The 21,175-nt window shown below is 46.4% G+C and overlaps 1 long non-coding RNA gene across 3 annotated transcripts in view; it reads right to left on the bottom strand.

Moving 5' to 3' along the window:
- The window catches only part of LOC138794453 (uncharacterized), a 135,094-nt gene that overhangs the window by 100,264 nt on the left and 13,655 nt on the right, over nucleotides 1-21,175 (bottom strand). For all 3 annotated transcript variants that reach the window (XR_011363446.1, XR_011363447.1, XR_011363448.1), the window contains exons 3-4: nucleotides 6,255-6,338; nucleotides 1,655-1,738 (exon numbers count right to left, since the gene is read on the bottom strand). This is a non-coding gene — a long non-coding RNA (uncharacterized lncRNA). The remainder of the gene's footprint in view (nucleotides 1-1,654; nucleotides 1,739-6,254; nucleotides 6,339-21,175) is intronic.

The following is a 21,175-nucleotide window of genomic DNA, read 5'->3' as shown; positions in this document are numbered from 1 at the left end:
GTGACATCACTGTGCGCATGATTCCTGCGCTACGACTATACTGTGTGGATTATTCTGGTGCTGTGACATCACTGTGCTACGACATCACTGTGTGCATGATTCCTGTGCTACGACTTTACTGTGTGGATTATCCTGGTGCTGTGACATCACTGTGCTAAAACTTCAATGTGTGGATTATCCTGGTGCTGAGACATGACTGTGTGCATGATTCCTTTGCTACAATTTAACTGTGTGGATTATCCTGGTGCTGTGACATCACTGTGCTACGATTTCACTTTGTGGATTAAGCTAGGTTCACACTGCGTTTTCAGCAACCGTTTAACAGATCCGTTTTTTGCAAAAAACGGATTGCAAAAAACGGATGCATTTGTGTGCATCCGTTTTTCTATTGACTTCCATTATAAAAAAAAAACGGATCAAAACGGATGCGTTTTTTTTTACGCACAATAAAGTACTGTTGACACTACTTTTTTGACCGCGCGGCTAGGTTCACACTGCGTTTTTCGCATCCGTTTAACGGATCCGGTTTTTTTAGCAGTCAAAAAAGTAGTGTCAACAGTACTTTATTGTGCGTCAAAAAAAAGCGCATCCGTTTTGATCCGTTTTTTTTTTATAATGGAAGTCAATGGAAAAACGGATCAAAAACGTATGCACACAAATGCATCTGTTTTTTGCAATCCGTTTTTTGCAGAAAACGGATCCGTTAAACGGATGCTAAAAACGCAGTGTGAACCTAGCCAAAAAAAAACGGATCCGTTAAACGGATGCTGAAAACGCAGTGTGAACCTAGCCTTATTCTGGTGCTGTGACATCACTGTGCTTACGATTCCTGTGCTACGACTTCTCTGTGTGGATTATTCTGGTGCTGTGATATCACTGCAAATAATGTCTATGTTGTGCCATCAGTGCATATTATCCCTTTATTGTGACATCAGTATGTATATCATTTAACAGAGTAGATATCCATTGAATAGAGTGGATATCTGTTTTTTCTTGGTAAACATAGAATACCTTCCTTAAAGGGGTACACTGGAGAAAAAAAATGTTTTTCAAATCAGCTGGTGTCAGAAAATTATACAGATTTATAAATTACTAAAAATCTCCAGTCTTCCGGGACTTATCAGCTGCTGTATATCCTGCAGGAAGTGGTATACTCTTAACTGTCTCACACAGTTCTTTCTGCTGCCACTTCTGTCCATGTCAGGAAATGTCCAAAGCAGGAGAGATTTTTTATGACAATTGGCTAGTGCCCTGGACAGTTCCTGACACAAAGAGAGGTGGCAGCAGAGAGCAGAGGTACACCACTTCCTTCAGGACATCCAGCAGCTGATAAGTACTGGAAGACGTGAAATTTTTAAAATAGAAGAAATTTTATAACTTTCTGACACCAATTAATTTGAAAATATAAATAAAATCTCCAGAGCACCCCTTTACCTTATGAAGATTTGAATTCAGGGAAACAATATCCGTGTAAATTTACTGTGTGCCCGGCTACATACCATTTCTATTTTCATGGAAAATATAGAATCTAGGAGAAGGTATTGGGTTTCCACCTCATCTGAGAGCAGATTCTTTTTCAATCTCGGTTGATATTGAACCTAACGCCCCCCCTCCCCCTCCCCCATTGCTTCGGCTCTTTCCGCAGCGTACTTACCAGGCATAAGAAGTATCTCTCCCTTTTCTTTTGTTCATCTATATTCTCTTCACAGCAGCCGAGATAAATCCCAGGAGTAATGACCTGCGTTGTAGAATAATTTGTTAGACATAATTAGAAGAATTGAGATGCCAGGCCACTAGTCTATTAGAAAATTATTTTTCCAGTGAATATTCTACATGAAGTCCCTGTGATAGGTCTGTCAGCTTTAAATATACTTGTGAGAGGCTCACTCCTGCTTCTACATTCTCGTATTTCATATACGCCAGATATTCTGGGACCATAAGCGAGTAATACATTCATCTCCTGCTGGTAGAAACACAGGCGGCTATCCAGGGAAAGAGCCCAAAGTGAATATCAATATATATAGGATTGATGCTTAAAGGGGTACTCCAGCAAAAAAACTTTTTTTTTCAGATCAACTGGTTTTACAAAGTTAGGCTATGTTCACACATGGTATGAGACCGGCCGTTCCGTGACCCAGAAAAGATCATCAGTACCGGCCGATGATTTTCGGCGGAAAGTGCTGATTTGCGTATTTTTTTATTCGCAAATGGACGATTTGCGAATAAAATATTTGCATAGCGGCACTTTCCGCCGAGTACGCCGGGGGGAGGGGGAGGGGGTGTGGAGGGGGCGTTACGGGGGCGCGGACTCAGAGTCCGCACGATTTATCATTTTTTCCGCACAAAGATACGCCGAAAACCTACTCCACCTTTCAGGTGGCGTAGGTTTTCGGCTGTGCGTACCGACGCGCACGGGATTTATGTAGAGGCAGTCCGCCTCTACATAAATCTCCGTAGCGCCGGAGATGCAGGGACATTTATAAGTCCGGCGTAAAAAACGCCGGACTTAATAAATGTCCCCCTATGTGTATACACTCCGGCCGGGATTCGCCAGCCTTCAGCACAACGTAAGTTCCGTACTAATCACAGCCGTTGCAACAACAGTCGTGATTAGTGCGGAACGTTGTGTGAACATGGTCTTATATAGATTTGTAATTTACTTCTATTTAAAAATCTCCAGTCTTCCAGTACTTATCAGCTGCTGTATGCCCTGCAGGAAGTGGTGTATTCTTTCCAGTCTGACACAGTGCTCTCTGCTGCCACCTCTGTCTGTGACAGGAACCGTCCAGAGCAGTAGCAAATCCCCATAGAAAACCTCTCCTGCTCTGGACAGTTCCTGACATGGACAGAGGTGGCAGCAGAGAGCACTGTGTCAGACTGTTAAGAATACACCACTTCCTGCAGGACAGACAGCAGCTGATAAGTATGAGAATACTTAAGATTTTTAAATATAAGTTTATTGCATATCTATATGACTTTCTGAAACCAGTTGATCTGAAAGAAAAAGATTTTCACCGGAGTACCCCTTTAAGGAGACCAGGGAGTGTGAAGGGAAGGCCCAAGGCGACATTCTTGGCTTATACAAGGGTGTTTGTTATAGATGCCAGAGACTGGGACAGAGTCGATAGACATTAAAAGACAGCTGTGGTTTTGGAGAAGCTGACTGGATAGTGAGACTGCTGATTGGACTACGAGACTGCTGACTGGACTGTGAGACTGCTGATTGGACTACGAGACTGCTGACTGGACTGTGAGAAGGACAGATGGGAAGATTTATCAAATCTTGTTTGGTGGGGCAGTTGCCCATAGCAACCAATCAGATTCCAGCTTTCGTTTTTCAGTGTGCGTTTTTAAAAAATGAAAGAAGCAATCTGATTGGTTGCTATGGGCAACTGCTTTCTTTGCACACAGATTGATAAATCTCCCAGCAATGACAGCCACTGGTCTATGGTAATCCCCAACCACCTCTGGACAGTTCCTGACATGGACAGAGGTGGCAGCAGAGAGCACTGTGTCAGATTGGAAAGAATACACCACTTCCTGCAGGACATACAGCAGCTGATAAGTACTGGAAGACTTACATTTTACGTAATTTACAAATTGGTATAACTTTTTGATACCGGCTGATTTTTGGCCTCTAAATGGCTTAAAACACATGCCAAACAATGCTTTAAAAGGGAAATTTCTGCCTCCTAAATAGCCAAAAAGTTTCTTGCACTTAGTTTTATATCTGTAATAATTACAATCTAGTCCTGTACAGGGCAACCTGAAGGCCATGCCTCCCTTTTATAAAGGAAATATGAAAATGTCATTGGTGTCAGTAGACTTGGATGAAATGCTACAGTATGTAAGCTGGGACAATGACACTCATACTATATATTGATGAGCTCCATTATGAGCCGCTGGTATTTTGGTTTCAGGAACAGATAAAAGGGATTAAAGCTTTCTCTTCTGCCCTCTTCTTCATAGACGTTTGCATAAAACAAGCAAAACATTAATAAAACATGGTGGAAATTGAGCCTTGTAAAACTTTTATAAGTTCCAAACTGTTCATAAATTCCATTAGTTTCTAATTTATAATGTGTCACACCACAAATGACTACAATAATACCATTTTATGAAAGTATAAAAAGCAGCTATTTCCTATAAACAAACGTACACCAGTTCTCTTCCCATCCCCCACTGCAGCAGAACCCATGAGCCACCAGCCTCCCCATTGGTTTCCACTAAATTATTGAAAGAAGCCACAACTTCTATCAGTCAATGGCCGTAACTACCAAGGTAACAAGTAAACTCTACTTTTTGTATTATTACTGTGCTACACCATCATTGCATTATACCTACATGGTGACTAAATGTATTTTTCCTATGCTGTGATGTCATGTCATGTGCATAGTGGTATTTTTGTGTATTATCAGTGGCATACAAAGAAGAAGAGAACCCCATAGCAAAGATTGGATGTGATGGCATCTGTATAAGGAGCGGCCATGTGTATGACAGCAGCATACGACTTTACTGTGTGGATTATCCTGGTGCTGTGACATCACTGTGCGCATGATTCCTGTGCTACGACTATACTGTGTGGATTATCCTGGTGCTGTGACATCACTGTGCGCATGATTCCTGCGCTACGACTATACTGTGTGGATTATTCTGGTGCTGTGACATCACTGTGCTACGACATCACTGTGTGCATGATTCCTGTGCTACGACTTTACTGTGTGGATTATCCTGGTGCTGTGACATCACTGTGCTAAAACTTCAATGTGTGGATTATCCTGGTGCTGAGACATGACTGTGTGCATGATTCCTTTGCTACAATTTAACTGTGTGGATTATCCTGGTGCTGTGACATCACTGTGCTACGATTTCACTTTGTGGATTAAGCTAGGTTCACACTGCGTTTTCAGCAACCGTTTAACAGATCCGTTTTTTGCAAAAAACGGATTGCAAAAAACGGATGCATTTGTGTGCATCCGTTTTTCTATTGACTTCCATTATAAAAAAAAAACGGATCAAAACGGATGCGTTTTTTTTTTACGCACAATAAAGTACTGTTGACACTACTTTTTTGACCGCGCGGCTAGGTTCACACTGCGTTTTTCGCATCCGTTTAACGGATCCGGTTTTTTTAGCAGTCAAAAAAGTAGTGTCAACAGTACTTTATTGTGCGTCAAAAAAAAGCGCATCCGTTTTGATCCGTTTTTTTTTTATAATGGAAGTCAATGGAAAAACGGATCAAAAACGTATGCACACAAATGCATCTGTTTTTTGCAATCCGTTTTTTGCAGAAAACGGATCCGTTAAACGGATGCTAAAAACGCAGTGTGAACCTAGCCAAAAAAAAACGGATCCGTTAAACGGATGCTGAAAACGCAGTGTGAACCTAGCCTTATTCTGGTGCTGTGACATCACTGTGCTTACGATTCCTGTGCTACGACTTCTCTGTGTGGATTATTCTGGTGCTGTGATATCACTGCAAATAATGTCTATGTTGTGCCATCAGTGCATATTATCCCTTTATTGTGACATCAGTATGTATATCATTTAACAGAGTAGATATCCATTGAATAGAGTGGATATCTGTTTTTTCTTGGTAAACATAGAATACCTTCCTTAAAGGGGTACACTGGAGAAAAAAAATGTTTTTCAAATCAGCTGGTGTCAGAAAATTATACAGATTTATAAATTACTAAAAATCTCCAGTCTTCCGGGACTTATCAGCTGCTGTATATCCTGCAGGAAGTGGTATACTCTTAACTGTCTCACACAGTTCTTTCTGCTGCCACTTCTGTCCATGTCAGGAAATGTCCAAAGCAGGAGAGATTTTTTATGACAATTGGCTAGTGCCCTGGACAGTTCCTGACACAAAGAGAGGTGGCAGCAGAGAGCAGAGGTACACCACTTCCTTCAGGACATCCAGCAGCTGATAAGTACTGGAAGACGTGAAATTTTTAAAATAGAAGAAATTTTATAACTTTCTGACACCAATTAATTTGAAAATATAAATAAAATCTCCAGAGCACCCCTTTACCTTATGAAGATTTGAATTCAGGGAAACAATATCCGTGTAAATTTACTGTGTGCCCGGCTACATACCATTTCTATTTTCATGGAAAATATAGAATCTAGGAGAAGGTATTGGGTTTCCACCTCATCTGAGAGCAGATTCTTTTTCAATCTCGGTTGATATTGAACCTAACGCCCCCCCTCCCCCTCCCCCATTGCTTCGGCTCTTTCCGCAGCGTACTTACCAGGCATAAGAAGTATCTCTCCCTTTTCTTTTGTTCATCTATATTCTCTTCACAGCAGCCGAGATAAATCCCAGGAGTAATGACCTGCGTTGTAGAATAATTTGTTAGACATAATTAGAAGAATTGAGATGCCAGGCCACTAGTCTATTAGAAAATTATTTTTCCAGTGAATATTCTACATGAAGTCCCTGTGATAGGTCTGTCAGCTTTAAATATACTTGTGAGAGGCTCACTCCTGCTTCTACATTCCCGTATTTCATATACGCCAGATATTCTGGGACCATAAGCGAGTAATACATTCATCTCCTGCTGGTAGAAACACAGGCGGCAATCCAGGGAAAGAGCCCAAAGTGAATATCAATATATATAGGATTGATGCTTAAAGGGGTACTCCAGCAAAAAAACTTTTTTTTTCAGATCAACTGGTTTTACAAAGTTAGGCTATGTTCACACATGGTATGAGACCGGCCGTTCCGTGACCCAGAAAAGATCATCAGTACCGGCCGGATGATCTTTAGCTCCGCTGCAGTGGGAGCCGCACGCTCTATTGTAGGAAGTGACAGGGTTTTCTGCGGCAGCTATTTATTGAATAGCGGCCGCAGAAAACTGACATGTCAGTTTCTTGCGGCGCCGCTAAGGATCCCGGTCGGAGTGTATACTATGCGTATACACTCCGGCCGGGATTCCCTCAGCCTTCAGCACAACGTAAGTTCCATACTAATCACAGCCGTTGCAACAACAGTCGTGATTAGTGCGGAACGTTGTGTGAACATGGCCTTATATAGATTTGTAATTTACTTCTATATAAAAATCTCCAGTCTTCCAGTACGGCTGCTGTATGCCCTGCAGGAAGTGGTGTATTCTTTCCAGTCTGACACAGTGCTCTCTGCTGCCACCTCTGTCCATGTCAGGAACTGTCCAGAGCAGTAGCAAATCCCCATAGAAAACCTCTCCTGCTCTGGACAGGTCCTGACATAGACAGAGGTGGCAGCAGAGAGCACTGTGTCAGACTGTTAAGAATACACCACTTCCTGCAGGACAGACAGCAGCTGATAAGTATGAGAATACTTAAGATTTTTAAATATAAGTTTATTGCATATCTATATGACTTTCTGAAACCAGTTGATCTGAAAGAAAAAGATTTTCACCGGAGTACTACTTTAAGGAGACCAGGGAGTGTGAAGGGAAGGCCCAAGGCGACATTCTTGGCTTATACAAGGGTGTTTGTTATAGATGCCAGAGACTGGGACAGAGTCGATAGACATTAAAAGACAGCTGTGGTTTTGGAGAAGCTGACTGGACTGTGAGACTGCTGACTGGATAGTGAGACTGCTGATTGGACTACGAGACTGCTGACTGGACTGTGAGACTGCTGATTGGACTACGAGACTGCTGACTGGACTGTGAGACTGCTGATTGGACTACGAGACTGCTGACTGGACTGTCAGACTGCTGATTGGACTACGAGACTGCTGACTGGACTGTCAGACTGCTGATTGGACTACGAGACTGCTGACTGGACTGTGAGAAGGACAGATGGGAAGATTTATCAAATCTTGTTTGGTGGGGCAGTTGCCCATAGCAACCAATCAGATTCCAGCTTTCGTTTTTCAGTGTGTGTTTTTTAAAAATGAAAGAAGCAATCTGATTGGTTGCTATGGGCAACTGCTTTCTTTGCACACAGATTGATAAATCTCCCAGCAATGACAGCCACTGGTCTATGGTAATCCCAAACCACCTCTGGACAGTTCCTGACATGGACAGAGGTGGCAGCAGAGAGCACTGTGTCAGATTGGAAAGAATACACCACTTCCTGCAGGACATACAGCAGCTGATAAGTACTGGAAGACTTACATTTTAAGTAATTTACAAATTGGTATAACTTTTTGATACCGGCTGATTTAAGAACAATTTTTATTTCTCCGGAGTATCCCCTCAAGGCACTACAGATGTATTCCTATGGAACTAACCTTAGTATGTGTAACTGTGATGTGATGGGGAGACTGGATTGTAATCTCCACTGAACAGCAACCAATGTATATAAATGCATTTTCTGCTAAAAACAGGCTGCGCTATACTGATAAGAACCCAGAAATAGAGAACACGGAGAACTAGAAATAGTGAGGACCTCCACTCTAAACCAGTATACAGCCTGGTCTTAGTATACGGCCTGGTCTGAGTATACGGCCTGGTCTGAGTATACAGCCTGGTCTGAGTATACAGCCTGGTCTGTGTATACAGCCTGGTCTGAGTATACGGCCTGGTCTGAGTATACGGCCTGGTCTGAGTATGCGGCCTGGTCTGTGTATACGGCCTGTTCTGAGTATACGGCCTGGTCTGTGTATACGGCCTGTTCTGAGTATACGGCCTGGTCTTAGTATACGGCCTGGTCTGAGTATACGGCCTGGTCTTAGTATACAGCCTGATCTGTGTATACAGCCTGTTCTGAGTATACGGCCTGGTCTGTGTATACAGCCTGTTCTGAGTATACGGCCTGGTCTGAGTATACAGCCTGTTCTGAGTATACGGCCTGGTCTGTGTATACAGCCTGTTCTGAGTATACGGCCTGGTCTGAGTATACGGCCTTGTCTTAGTATACGGCCTGGTCTGTGTATACAGCCTGTTCTGAGTATACGGCCTGTTCTGAGTATACGGCCTGGTCTGAGTATACGCATACCTCCCAACTTTTGCAAAGAGCAAAGAGGGACATGTGCGCCACGGTCCCCATAGCGACCTCCATAGCCACGCCCCCATATCGACCCTCCATAGCCACGCCCCCATAGCGACCCTCCATAGCCACGCCCCTACAGTCACCACATGCTGCTGACTGAATAGTGCCCTATACAGTATCCAATCCCCCCAAAAATGCCCTATATAGTATCCAATCCCCCATATAGCGCCCCACATAGTATCCAATCCCCCATTATAGTGCCCCACATAGTATCCAATCCCCCATAATAGTGCCCCACATAGTATCCAATCCCCCACATAGTGCCCCACATAGTATCCAATGCCCCCATATAATGCCCCTCATAGTATCCAATGCCCCATATAGTGCCCCACATAGTATCCAATGCCCCATATAGTGCCCCACATAGTAGCCTATGCCCCCATATAGTGCCCCACATAGTATCCAATCCTCCACATAGTATCCAATGCCCCCATATAGTGCCCCACATAGTAGCCAATCCCCATATAGTGCCCCACATAGTAGCCAATCCCCCCATATATGCTCCACATAGTATCCAATGCCCCCATATAGTGCCCCACATAGTAGCCAATGCCCCCATATATGCCCCACTTAGTAGCCAATGCCCCCCATATAGTGCCCCACATAGTAGCCAATCCCCCATATAGTGCCCACATAGTAGCCAATGCCCCCATATAGTGCCCCACATAGTAGCCAAAGCCCCATATAGTGCCCACATAGTAGCCAATCCCCATATAGTGCCCCACATAGTAGCCAATCCCCATATAGTGCTCCACATAGTATCCAATGCCCCCATATAGTGCCCACATAGTAGCCAATCCCCCATATAGTGCCCCACATAGTAGCCAATCCCCCGATATAGTGCCCACATAGTAGCCAATCCCCCATATAGTGCCCCACATAGTAGCCAATGCCCCCATATAGTGCCCCACATAGTAGCCAATCCCCAATATAGCGCCCCTACATAGTAGCCAATCCCCCATATAGTGCCCCACATAGTAGCCACTCCCCATATAGTAGCCAATGCCCCCACATAGTAGCCACTCCCCATATAGTGCCCCACATAGTAGCCAATCCCACCATATAGTGCCCCACATAGTAGCCAATCCCCCATATAGTGCCCCACATAGTATCCAATGCCCCCATATAGTGCCCCACATAGTAGCCAATCCCCATATAGTGCCCCACATAGTAGCCAATCCCCATATAGTGCCCCACATAGTAGCCAATCCCCCCATATATGCCCCACATAGTATCCAATGCCCCATATAGTGCCCACATAGTAGCCAATGCCCCCATATATGCCCCACTTAGTAGCCAATGCCCCCCATATAGTGCCCCACATAGTAGCCAATCCCCCATATAGTGCCCTACATAGTAGCCAATCCCCCATATAGTGCCCCACATAGTAGCCCATCCCCCATATAGTGCCCCACATAGTAGCCCATCCCCCATATAGTGCCCCACATAGTAGCCAATCCCCCATATAGTGCCCCACATAGTAGCCCATCCCCCATATAGTGCCCACTTAGTAGCCAATGCCCCCCATATAGTGCCCCACATAGTAGCCAATCCCCCATATAGCGCCCCACATAGTAGCCAATGCCTCCATTTGTGTGGCCCGACCAGAAAAACAATAAACCAGTAACTCACCTGTCCTCCGGTCCCAGCAGCTCCTCTCCCGGCAGAGCGCGCACTCCCGTCATCCTCCGGGGCGGGCAGCGGGGTACAGAGGCATTGACTGTACCGGAAGTGATTCATGATGAAGGCTGCAGGTCACTTCCGGCCCAGTCAGTGTCTCTGTACCCCGCTGCCCGCCCCGGAGGATGACGGGAGTGCGCGCTCTGCCGGGAGAGGAGCTGCTGGGACCGGCGGACAGGTGAGTTACTGGTTTATTGTTTTTTTGGTCGGGCCACATATAATGCGGGACACTGGATGCCGTTCCGGGACTGCGGGACAGAACCCCGAAAACGGGACTGTCCCGCGGAATCCGGGACGGTTGGGAGGTATGGTATACGGCCTGGTCTGAGTATACGGCCTGGTCTGTGTATACGGCCTGTTATGAGTATACACCCCGGTCTCTTCCATATTCTTTGTATCAGTCTTTCTCCCTCGTGTTGTCTATTTTCGCTGCACTCTTCGCAGGGACTCCTTGACCGCGCTCATTGCCTAGTAGTCAGATGCAAGGATAATTCTAAGTCATTTCATATCATTTCCCTTTCATCTACACAAGAGGCATTGATACAAGTACAGGACATTGTATTAAATTGTCCACCTCAGGGGTTTCTTTTAGTCCTTTATTCTGGAACATTTTTCTTTCTTTCTTTCCTGTTGTTGGAAGTGATCATGTTGTGTGGTTGTTATTGTTAAGTGCTTTACCGTTGTATGTTCTTAAAGGGGATTAACACAAAATTTGTAAAATCGGATACTCTATGTGCCACATACATAATGTAATGCCGTACACATACAATTAATGACCTACATTACTATACTGTTATCTCTGATCTGGGGTCATGCTTTCCCACAATTCCCTTTGGTTATATGCACAGTAGACACTAACTGACAATACTTCCAAAACAGAGCAGAAGACTTCAGTTGAACTAACCAGTTGACATCCTTAGGCCCCGTTCACACAAAGCAAGAGCGGTGTAATTCCGCGGCGGAATTGTCCGTGGCGGAATGCCGCCAGCCTCCGTGTCATAGTGACGCTCTATGGGAGGCGCGCGTGCTGCATCTCTCGGCGCTGAAGAATGAACATGTTCATTCTTCAGCGCGGAGAGACGCTGAGCGATGCAGCACACGTGCCTCCCATAGAGCGTCACTATGACACGGAGGCTGGCGGCATTCCGCCACGGACAATTCCGCCGCAGAATTACACCGCTCTTGCTCTGTGTGAACTTAGTGAATGATTTGGTATCATAGTTATTTTCTCATTTATTATAGTATGTCTAGAGTTATTCCCAAGTCAGCCTATCACAGCTTAGCAATTAACGTCATCAGTAGGGATGGTCCGAACCTGCCGAGGTTCGGGTTTGTATAAACCCGAACGCTCGGCAGCAGATTCCCGCTGTCTGGCCGCTCTGTGGAGCGGGCTAATACAGCGGGAGTAACGCCTGGAAAACTGGGATACAGCCTATGGCTATGGCTGTATCCCAGTTTTCCAAGCGGTCCTCCCGCTGGATCCGCCCGCTCCACGGAGCGGGCAGACAGCGGGAATCATTACCAAGGGTTCGGGTTTGTACGAACCCAAACCGAACTCGGTTCGGACCATCCCTAGTCATCAGCACAACCTAGAGGGGGTGGGGCCTACAACTTTAGGCCAGCCTGTTTCAATGGTCAGCAAGGGGGCGGGTCCTATGTGCCTATGACATATTGGGGAGGCAGAGTCAATGGTGGTGCTGTAGGCGGTGCTAAGTGGCGCTATTGCAGTGAAGCCCCCTCCACTTAGCACAATCTGCAGATGATAAAAGATGACTTTTTACTTGAACAAGCACCATGACGTATGATATAAAATAAGGTATGAAAACTTCTAAATTTACCCTTTACACCTGTGTAGAGAAGTCAGAATGCAAAAAGGGGATGACAGTGTCACTTTAAGTTAAGAGTATCTCTTATTTCTCCAGCCAATCAGGCTCTTGACCAAAGTCTCCTCATGTGTATTGTCCTAATCACTTTCACCAATGGGAACCACTCGCAGATAGATAGATAGACAGACAGACAGACGGACAGAGTGGCTAGTGTAGGCTTGTAGTTAGTCCTGTACACCAGTTCCCTCCTGTAACTATGAACAGCTGGTACCCAAAGCCAGAGTGTTGCCTTCCAGGGTCCTGGCCGCTGGCCAGTGCCTGTTCCTGAGCTACTGTGTTCCTGGCTGCATAACCATGTGGTGCTTAATCACCAGAGGTGCGACTAAGCCTGAGGGGAATTATACTTGTCCATGCTAAATGCACCAAAAGAAAAAAAAAAGAAATGTTTAAATCTATAATGAATATTTTTAATAATTATGCCACAGAAAGAACAACAACATATCCAATCCTCCCCGCCATACATCTAAACTCCCCCCTGAAAAAGCGTATCTTCAACAATCGCAACAATTCAGACAATAAAAATAATGAGCTGAATATCAAACAGGGCCCCGTTCACAAAGTGCAACAATGCGAACAGTGAGCCGGGGGTCTCAGAAATGATCATCCTGGCTGGTACTGCAGTACTGGCTGGATAGACTTTTGCTGTTTTTGCTGCTGAGTTCTGATGCGGGTGCATCATTTGGCACAGGGCCGTCTTAACAGTTTTATGGGCCCCTGGGCAGAGGTGCGAATTGGCCCCCCCCAACCACCACCATCAAATCCCCCACATCTTTGCATAAAGTGCCCCCCATAGTAGCCAATCCCCCCATAGTAGCCAATCCCCCCCATATAGTGCCCCCCATAGTAGCCAATCCCCCCATATAGTGCCCCCCATAGTAGCCAGTGCCCACATAGTAGCCAGTGCACCCCATAGTAGCCAGTGCCCCCCATAGTAGTCAGTGCCCCTCATAGTAGCCATTGCCCCCCATAGTAGCCAGTGGGCCCCATAGTAGCCAGTGCCCCCCATAGTAGCCAGTGCCCCCCACAGTAGCCAGTGCCCCCATAGTAGCCAGTGCCCCCCACAGTAGCCAGTGCCCACATAGTAGCCAGTGCCCCCCTAGTAGCCAGTGTCCCCCATAGTAGCCAGTGCCCCCATACTAGCCAGTGCCCCCCATAGTAGTCAGTGCCCCTCATAGTAGCCAGTGCCCCCCATAGTAGCCAGTGCCCCCATAGTAGCCAGTGCCCCCCATAGTAGCCAGTGCCCCCCATAGTAGCCAGTGCCCCCATAGTAGCCAGTGCCCCCCACAGTAGCCAGTGCCCCCATAGTAGCCAGTGCCCCCCATAGTAGCCAGTGCCCCCCACAGTAGCCAGTGCCCCCCATAGTAGCCAGTGTCCCCATAGTAGCCAGTGCCCCCATAGTAGCCAGTGCCCCCCATAGTAGCCAGTGCCCCCATAGTAGCCAGTGCCCCCATAGTAGCCAGTGCCCCCCACAGTAGCCAGTGCCCCCATAGTAGCCAGTGCCCCCCATAGTAGCCAGTGCCCCCCACAGTAGCCAGTGGCCCACATAGTAGCCAGTGCCCCCCATAGTAGCCAGTGCCCCCATAGTAGCCAGTGCCCCCATAGTAGCCAGTGCCCCCATAGTAGCCAGTCCCCCCCCATAGTAGCCAGTGCCCCCATAGTAGCCAGTCCCCCCCCCATAGTAGCCAGTGCCCCCATAGTAGCCAGTTCCCCCATAGTAGCCAGTGCCCCCCAAAACAACAAACCAGTTGCTCACCTGTCCGACGGCCCCAGCAGCTCCTCTCCCGGCAGCGCGTCACTCCCGTCATCCTCCGGTACAGGCAGCGGGGTACAGAGAGACTGCTTCTGCCGGAAGTGTCTGGCTGCACAATACATCCAGGACACAGGCAGCGTCTCTGTACCCCGCTGCCTGTGCCGGAGGATGTCGGGAGTGACGCGCTGCCGGGAGAGGAGCTGCTGGGGCCGCCGGACGGGTGTGTTCCTGGACTGCCCGCCCCTTCTATCGCCGCTTAGCTGAGCCGATCAGAAGCCCAGGAAAGTGCTGCTCATTGCACTTTCCTGGGCTTCTGATCGGCTGTCAGCTGAGAAGCGATAGAAGGGGCGGGCGAAGGGGGTCGCTCAGGGCCGCTCACTATGCATATGCATAGTGAGCGGCAATAGAGGGGGCCGGCGGGCCGGCTTCCTTGCGGTGCTCAGCACTGCTTGGAAGCCGTCTTTGCTTTATAGGACGCACTTAGTTTTATAAGTGCGTCTTATAAAGCTAAAAATACAGGTCCCAGAGGGCAGGGGCCCCCTAGGACACAAGGGCCCCCGGGCAGCCGCCTACCCTGCCCAATGGATAAGACGGCCCTGATTTGGCACCCACATCAGAACTCCCCACTGCACACTATGGAGCGAGCGGCCGGAGCTGCGCGCTCCATAATGTGCATTGACAGGGTCTTCTGCGCCCGCTATTCAATGAATAGCGGCCGCAGAAAACTGACATGTAAGTTTTCTATGGTGCCGCTAGGGATCCCGGCAAGAGTGTATACCATGTGCATACACTCTGGCCGGGATTCCCTAAGCCTACAGCACAACGTAAATTCCGAACCAATCATAGCCGTTGCAATGGCCGTGATTAGTATGGAACTTACGTTATGTGAACATGGCCTTACACTATATGATCATCACACTGAAAGGGTCATCAGTGTCTAAGTCAACGGTCTTCTGTCAAGTCCTGCATTCCACAAAGGTACTACAAAGTCTAGCCAGGGGTTGGAGAAGCTGTTTTTCATGCCGAAGTGCCTCCCTGCTTTCATTGAATCCTTTCTGGCTAATGTTGGAGATTGGCTCCTACCAGTGATTCACTGGTGCAATGTACTCCTGGATGTGCCACACCACTTACACAGCAAGACGGATTTTCTGCCATGAGTACTGGTTGTCTCTTTCTAAGTCTTTCAAGTCATTGCAACTAATCCAAAGTTGCCAAAACCCTCTCCATCAGTACAGTACTATATGGACAGTCCTCCTCTTAGAAGTAGTAGATTACATTTATTTCAATGCCTTACCCCGTTTCCTAGGATTGCTCAGTGACTGTACTTCCCCTCCACCATGTTTGCATGCCATCTGTAGTAAAATCATTGCAGTGAATGGCAACTCTCCAACGCAGTCAATATGTCTACAGGGATAACACATCCTTACATAATATAGTGCAAATAAAGTAACTGTTTCTTATCCAATATTAGGAAATCGTCCAAGTTCATGGGAAAATCTAAAAAGCTGCAAGGAAATAATAACTTATTAGAATTTCTTAGTATGTTGTCCAAGTTTTGAAAAACATAGTTTGCTATTGCAGTCCAGTTCCACTGAAGTGAATGGAGTTGAGTGGTACTACCACACACAACCTGAGGACATGAGTGGCGCTGTTTTTGGAAGAAAGCAGGTTTATTTTAATTCTTAATAACCCCTTTAACTAAAACAAATAAATAAACAAACAGAAATACGTAGTACACTAGATGTCTCCAACTTTAGAGGGGACTGAGCTTATTTTTACAATAGGAAATTCTCATGGCGGCTTTCTGATGTTGTACATTCCTGTCTCACTTCTCTATCCGACCTTGCTGACCTTATCCATGTACTGGTGGTGTAAGAAAAAAATCATCAAGAGTGCACATAGTTTTTGATGCATGTGAAGCGGTTTCAGCAGGGCTCCATTCACTTAGAGGTAGCACAGCAGAATCCATGAAATATGAATAAGATCCTCATGTTTTTATGTAGCTACATCCATCTGTCATTATTCTTGTGTTTTTTCAAAGGAATGAATAAAAGGAATGACTATAAAGGATCATTTTTAGATAATTCAGGTGTGTGCGCCATGTGTGATTCCATAGAGAGGTGCCTGGCATTCTCTTTATATTGTGGAACAATATAACCTTGTATCATTGTTTTAATAATAGTAGCTTTCCTTCTACATACAGTAGGGGCGACATGTATCAATACAAAAAGGCGTACTTTTTTGCGTAAAGAGGCGATTTGCGAATATTTTATTCCTAAATGGCCGTTTTGCGAATAAAATATTCGCAAATCGCCACTTTCCGCTGGGTACGCCGGGGGGTTGCGGGGAGGGTGTGTGGAGGGGGCGGAAATTTTTTTAAATAAAAGATACGCCGAAAACCTACTCCACCTTTCAGGTGGCGTAGGTTTTCGGCTGTGCGCACCGACGCGCGCGGGATTTATGTAGAGGCAGTCCGCCTCTACATAAATCTCCGTAGCGCCGGAGATGCGGGGACATTTATAAGTCCGGCGTAAAAAACGTCGGACTTAATAAATGTCCCCCTTTGTCTACACTCACATCTGTTTTTTCCATTGGTGTGTGGACAAAATAACCAAGCATCGAGTGCTTTGTATATTAGTATTTTGGTTTCACAGGTAAAATGCACACAGTGATGTCACAATAGTGGTATGGTGCACACAGTGATGTCAAAGTAGTGAAATGGTGCACAGGGTTATGTCACAATAGTGGTATGGTGCAGACAATGATGTCACAATAGTGGTAAGATGCACATAGTGATGTCACAGTAGTGATAAGGTGCACACAGTCATGTCACAAAAGTGGTATAGTACACACATAGTACACTTAAATACAATTTATGTAAAATTCTAGTGATTACATCACAGAACTTCAATGTTTCGTCCCTTTAAAGCAATTACACCAGTTCCCTACATCCATATTTTTTTGTATAACCAGGTCCAGGTGCCTGTATATCTTGGTGGCGCCATCCATTTTTGAAGCCGCCACCTAGTTCCTGCCATCTGTGTTAGTGGTTTTTTATTTGCAAATAGGACCGCTTGATGCACTGGAGGTGGGCCGGGTACTCCCAATGTACCAATATCCCCTGCCCCTTTGTGACGCGGCCAGACTTGATTCTGAACAAGACGCATCACAGAGGGGAGGGGATATCAGTACATTGGGGGCACCGGGCCCACCTCCAGTGCATCAAGGGGTCCTATTTGCAAATCAAGAAAATGATACAGATGATGGGAACCGGGAGGCGATTAAAAAAATCAAGGGTGACACCGGGATCTACGTGCCAACGCCAACCAGCTCATGTAAGGGAAAAAATACCTAGGGAAGTCATACATTTGCCCTAAAAACCTACCTGCACCTTCAAGTGACAAGTCAACCTATATATGGCATTTTTCACCAGTTTTCCCCTCTTCAGGCTCCATCTCTAATTTTCAGCTGTAACCTGCCACTTTAGTAAACTGATGCATTTGAGAACATTTTACATGGTAAGTGAAAAGTTTAAGAGCCATTTTTCTCTGATAAGATATACTACACTCACATGGACTATAGCAGGCATGTCCAAACTTTTTTCGAAGAGTGCCAAATTTGATGAAGTGAACATGTGCGAGGGCCGACCATTTTACATGCTACATGCTATATGCTTTATAACACAGGCAGATAATAGCAAGCTGGATACCTGGGGGGCCGTAAAAGTTCGGAACGCGGGCCGCAAATGGCCCTCCGGCCGGACTTTGGACATGCCTGGACTATAGATATATACAAAGTGTCAGTGTCAGTGTTTCAGCGTCAATAACATACTATTGCTCCTATAACTCCTCGCTTTCAGACTGTAAGCTCCGGTAAACAGGGTCCTTATACAATCTCCTGTATTTATGGTAATATTATTTATGTACTTTAGCTTTTTATTATATTACAATGCTGCACCAACCATCGGTGCCATGTAACAAAAGCACAATGGGAACAATAACAGCTGGAGCTGTTCGCTCTTGAATCGTTCTGCCTATGTCTGGAAGAAGACACATAAATTAAGATTAACTAAGCATTTTATGTTTTCCTATTTTTTTTTCATTTTTTTTAATTTTTTTTTTACGGAAGATAAAAAAGAAAAGCCGAGGTGTTTTCTACTGTCTTGCATCATAGAAAAGATCCATTTTCTTTGCGCCGCCTGACAGCCACCCTGTAACATGCCGGCTCAGACATAGTAAATGAAAACCTCATCTAATATTGATGAATGGGAAAAGGTGGCACGCCCGTAATACATTCACAGCAAAGGGATAAGATGTTTGCGAGCTGAATGAGGATCAAGAAACTCGAAGAATTTCATGAAAAGCAGCTGTCGGAGAATATAACCCGATCGAATGGAAACGAGGAGCCGCCACTTCTCCATCCCTCTGTGTTTCCTCCTCGTTCTTTGTCCGGGAGTGAGCTCAAATCTGCATGGAAGCAGCACTTGCAAATAAGAGATTCATCTCACAGTCAAGTCGAATACCCAAGAGGACTATTGCGCTGTGTGCATTTATGAGACAGAATGCATCAAGATGCAGAGAGACTGTCTCGGGGATGAGGCAGGCACAGTAACACCGACTCGGCTTTTTCCCATCTGATGCTAATTCAGACCAGCACTGGGATATTGGCTGGAATTGAATACATGCCCAAACCCTTCCATCCGGGGGCCTCTCGTTCAGTTACCATCACTACCTGCTCACATCAATTTACTATGGTGCCCAATTCTTTTTCTCTTATACCTTGTAGTATATTGAATTGCTTTCCTCCCAGAGTAACATTGCAGCGAGAACATACATGCCTAATGCCGCCAGTGCCGCGCTAAGTGCATTAAGCCATCTCCAATCACATTGATTCTTTTAATAATGGATTTTACAGCGGTGAATACAACGGTTTCAAAAATAGTCATATTGCTTTGTGGTTTGAAGACCTGGATTTTCTGGTCTCGCATTGACATCATTTTACCATTTATGCGGATAAAACGAATGTAATGGGGTGGAGGGCTGGGGTTTACAAGGGCATTTAGTAAATTACTTAGTGATATATTTCCATAACTAGCTATATTATATAGGAAGCCGAAGTCTAAATCATTTTAGTTTAGTGTTAGGCCATGTTCCCACACAGGATTTTTGCTCAGTATTTTGCTCAGCATTTTGAAACCAAAACCAGGAGTGGCTTGAAAACACAAAAAGGCAATGTTCACACAATGTTGAAACTGAGTGGATGGCCCTCATTTAATGGGAAATAATGGGCGTAACTTTAAAAGAACGTTAAATGACGGCCGTCCACTCAATTTCAACAGTGTGTGAACATGCAACAGTACACACACTTTCCCGCAATCTCCCTGGTTCAGTGGAGATCAACTACAAGTACTGCCTGGAGATTATAGGTCAACTGGGCATGCCTGGCCCATCAAGGGGAACAGGTTATCAAAACGATGCCAGTCACTACACTGATGCCTCCCCCTGTGCCAGTTACTACACCAATGCCTCCCCCTGTGCTAGTTACTACACCGACGCCTCCCCCCTGTGCCAGTCACTAGACCGATGCCTCCTCCTGTGCCAGTTACTACACCGATGCCTCCCCCTGTGCCAGTCACTACTGTGCCAGTCACTACACTAATGCCTCCCCCTGTGCCAGTCACTACACTAATACCTCCCCCTGTACCAGTCACTACACCAATGCCTCCCCCTGTACCAGTCACTACACCAATGCCTCCCCCTGTGCCAGTCACTACACCGATGCCTTTCCCTGGGCCAGTCACTACACAGATGCCTCCCCCTGTATCAGTCACTGCACGGATGTCTCCCCTGTACCAGTCACTACACTAATGCCTCCCCCTGTACCAGTCACTACACCAATGCCTCCCCCTGTACCAGTCACTACACTGATGCCTCCCCCTGTGCCAGTCACTACACTGATGCCTCCCCCTGAGCCAGTCACTACACCAAAGCCTCCCCCTGTACCAGTCACTACACTGATGCCTTTCCCTGTGCCAGTCATTACACTGATGCCTCCCCCCTGTACTAGTCACTACACTGATGCCTCCCCCCGTACCAGTCACTACACCAAAGCCTCCCCCTGTACCAGTCACTACACTGATGTCTCCCCCCTGTACCAGTCACTACACTAATGCCTCCCCCTGTGCCAGTCACTACACTGATGTCTCCCCCTGTACCAGTCACTACACCAATGCCTCCCCCTGTGCCAGTCACTACACTAATGCCTCCCCCTGTACCAGTCACTACACCAATGCCTCCCCCTGTGCCAGTCACTACACCGATTCCTTTCCCTGGGCCAGTCACTACACCAATGCTCCCCCCCTGTGCCAGTCACTACACTGATGTCTCCCCCCTGTACCAGTCACTACACCAAAGCCTCCCCCTGTACCAGTCACTACACTGATGCCTTTCCCTGTGCCAGTCATTACACTAATGCCTCCCCCTATGTAGTCACTACACTAATGCCTCCCCCTGTACCAGTCACTACACCAATGCCTCCCCCTGTACCAGTCACTACACCAATGCCTCCCCCTGTGCCAGTCACTACACTGATGCCTCCCCCTGTACCAGTCACTCCATCGATGCCTCCCCCTGTACCAGTCACTACACTGATGTCTCCCCCCTGTACCAGTCACTACACTGATGTCTCCCCCTGTACCAGTCACTACACTGATGCCTTTCCCTGTGCCAGTCATTACACTGATGCCTCCCCCCTGTACCAGTCACTACACCAAAGCCTCCCCCTGTACCAGTCATTACACTGATGTCTCCCCCTGTACTAGTCACTACACTGATGCCTCCCCCCGTACCAGTCACTACACCAAAGCCTCCCCCTG

This window comes from Dendropsophus ebraccatus, chromosome 6, assembly GCF_027789765.1.
Source record: "Dendropsophus ebraccatus isolate aDenEbr1 chromosome 6, aDenEbr1.pat, whole genome shotgun sequence".
Taxonomy (NCBI): domain Eukaryota; kingdom Metazoa; phylum Chordata; class Amphibia; order Anura; family Hylidae; genus Dendropsophus; species Dendropsophus ebraccatus.
The sequence above is the reverse complement of the archived record's forward strand: the minus strand, read 5'-3'. Positions and strand labels throughout refer to the sequence as shown.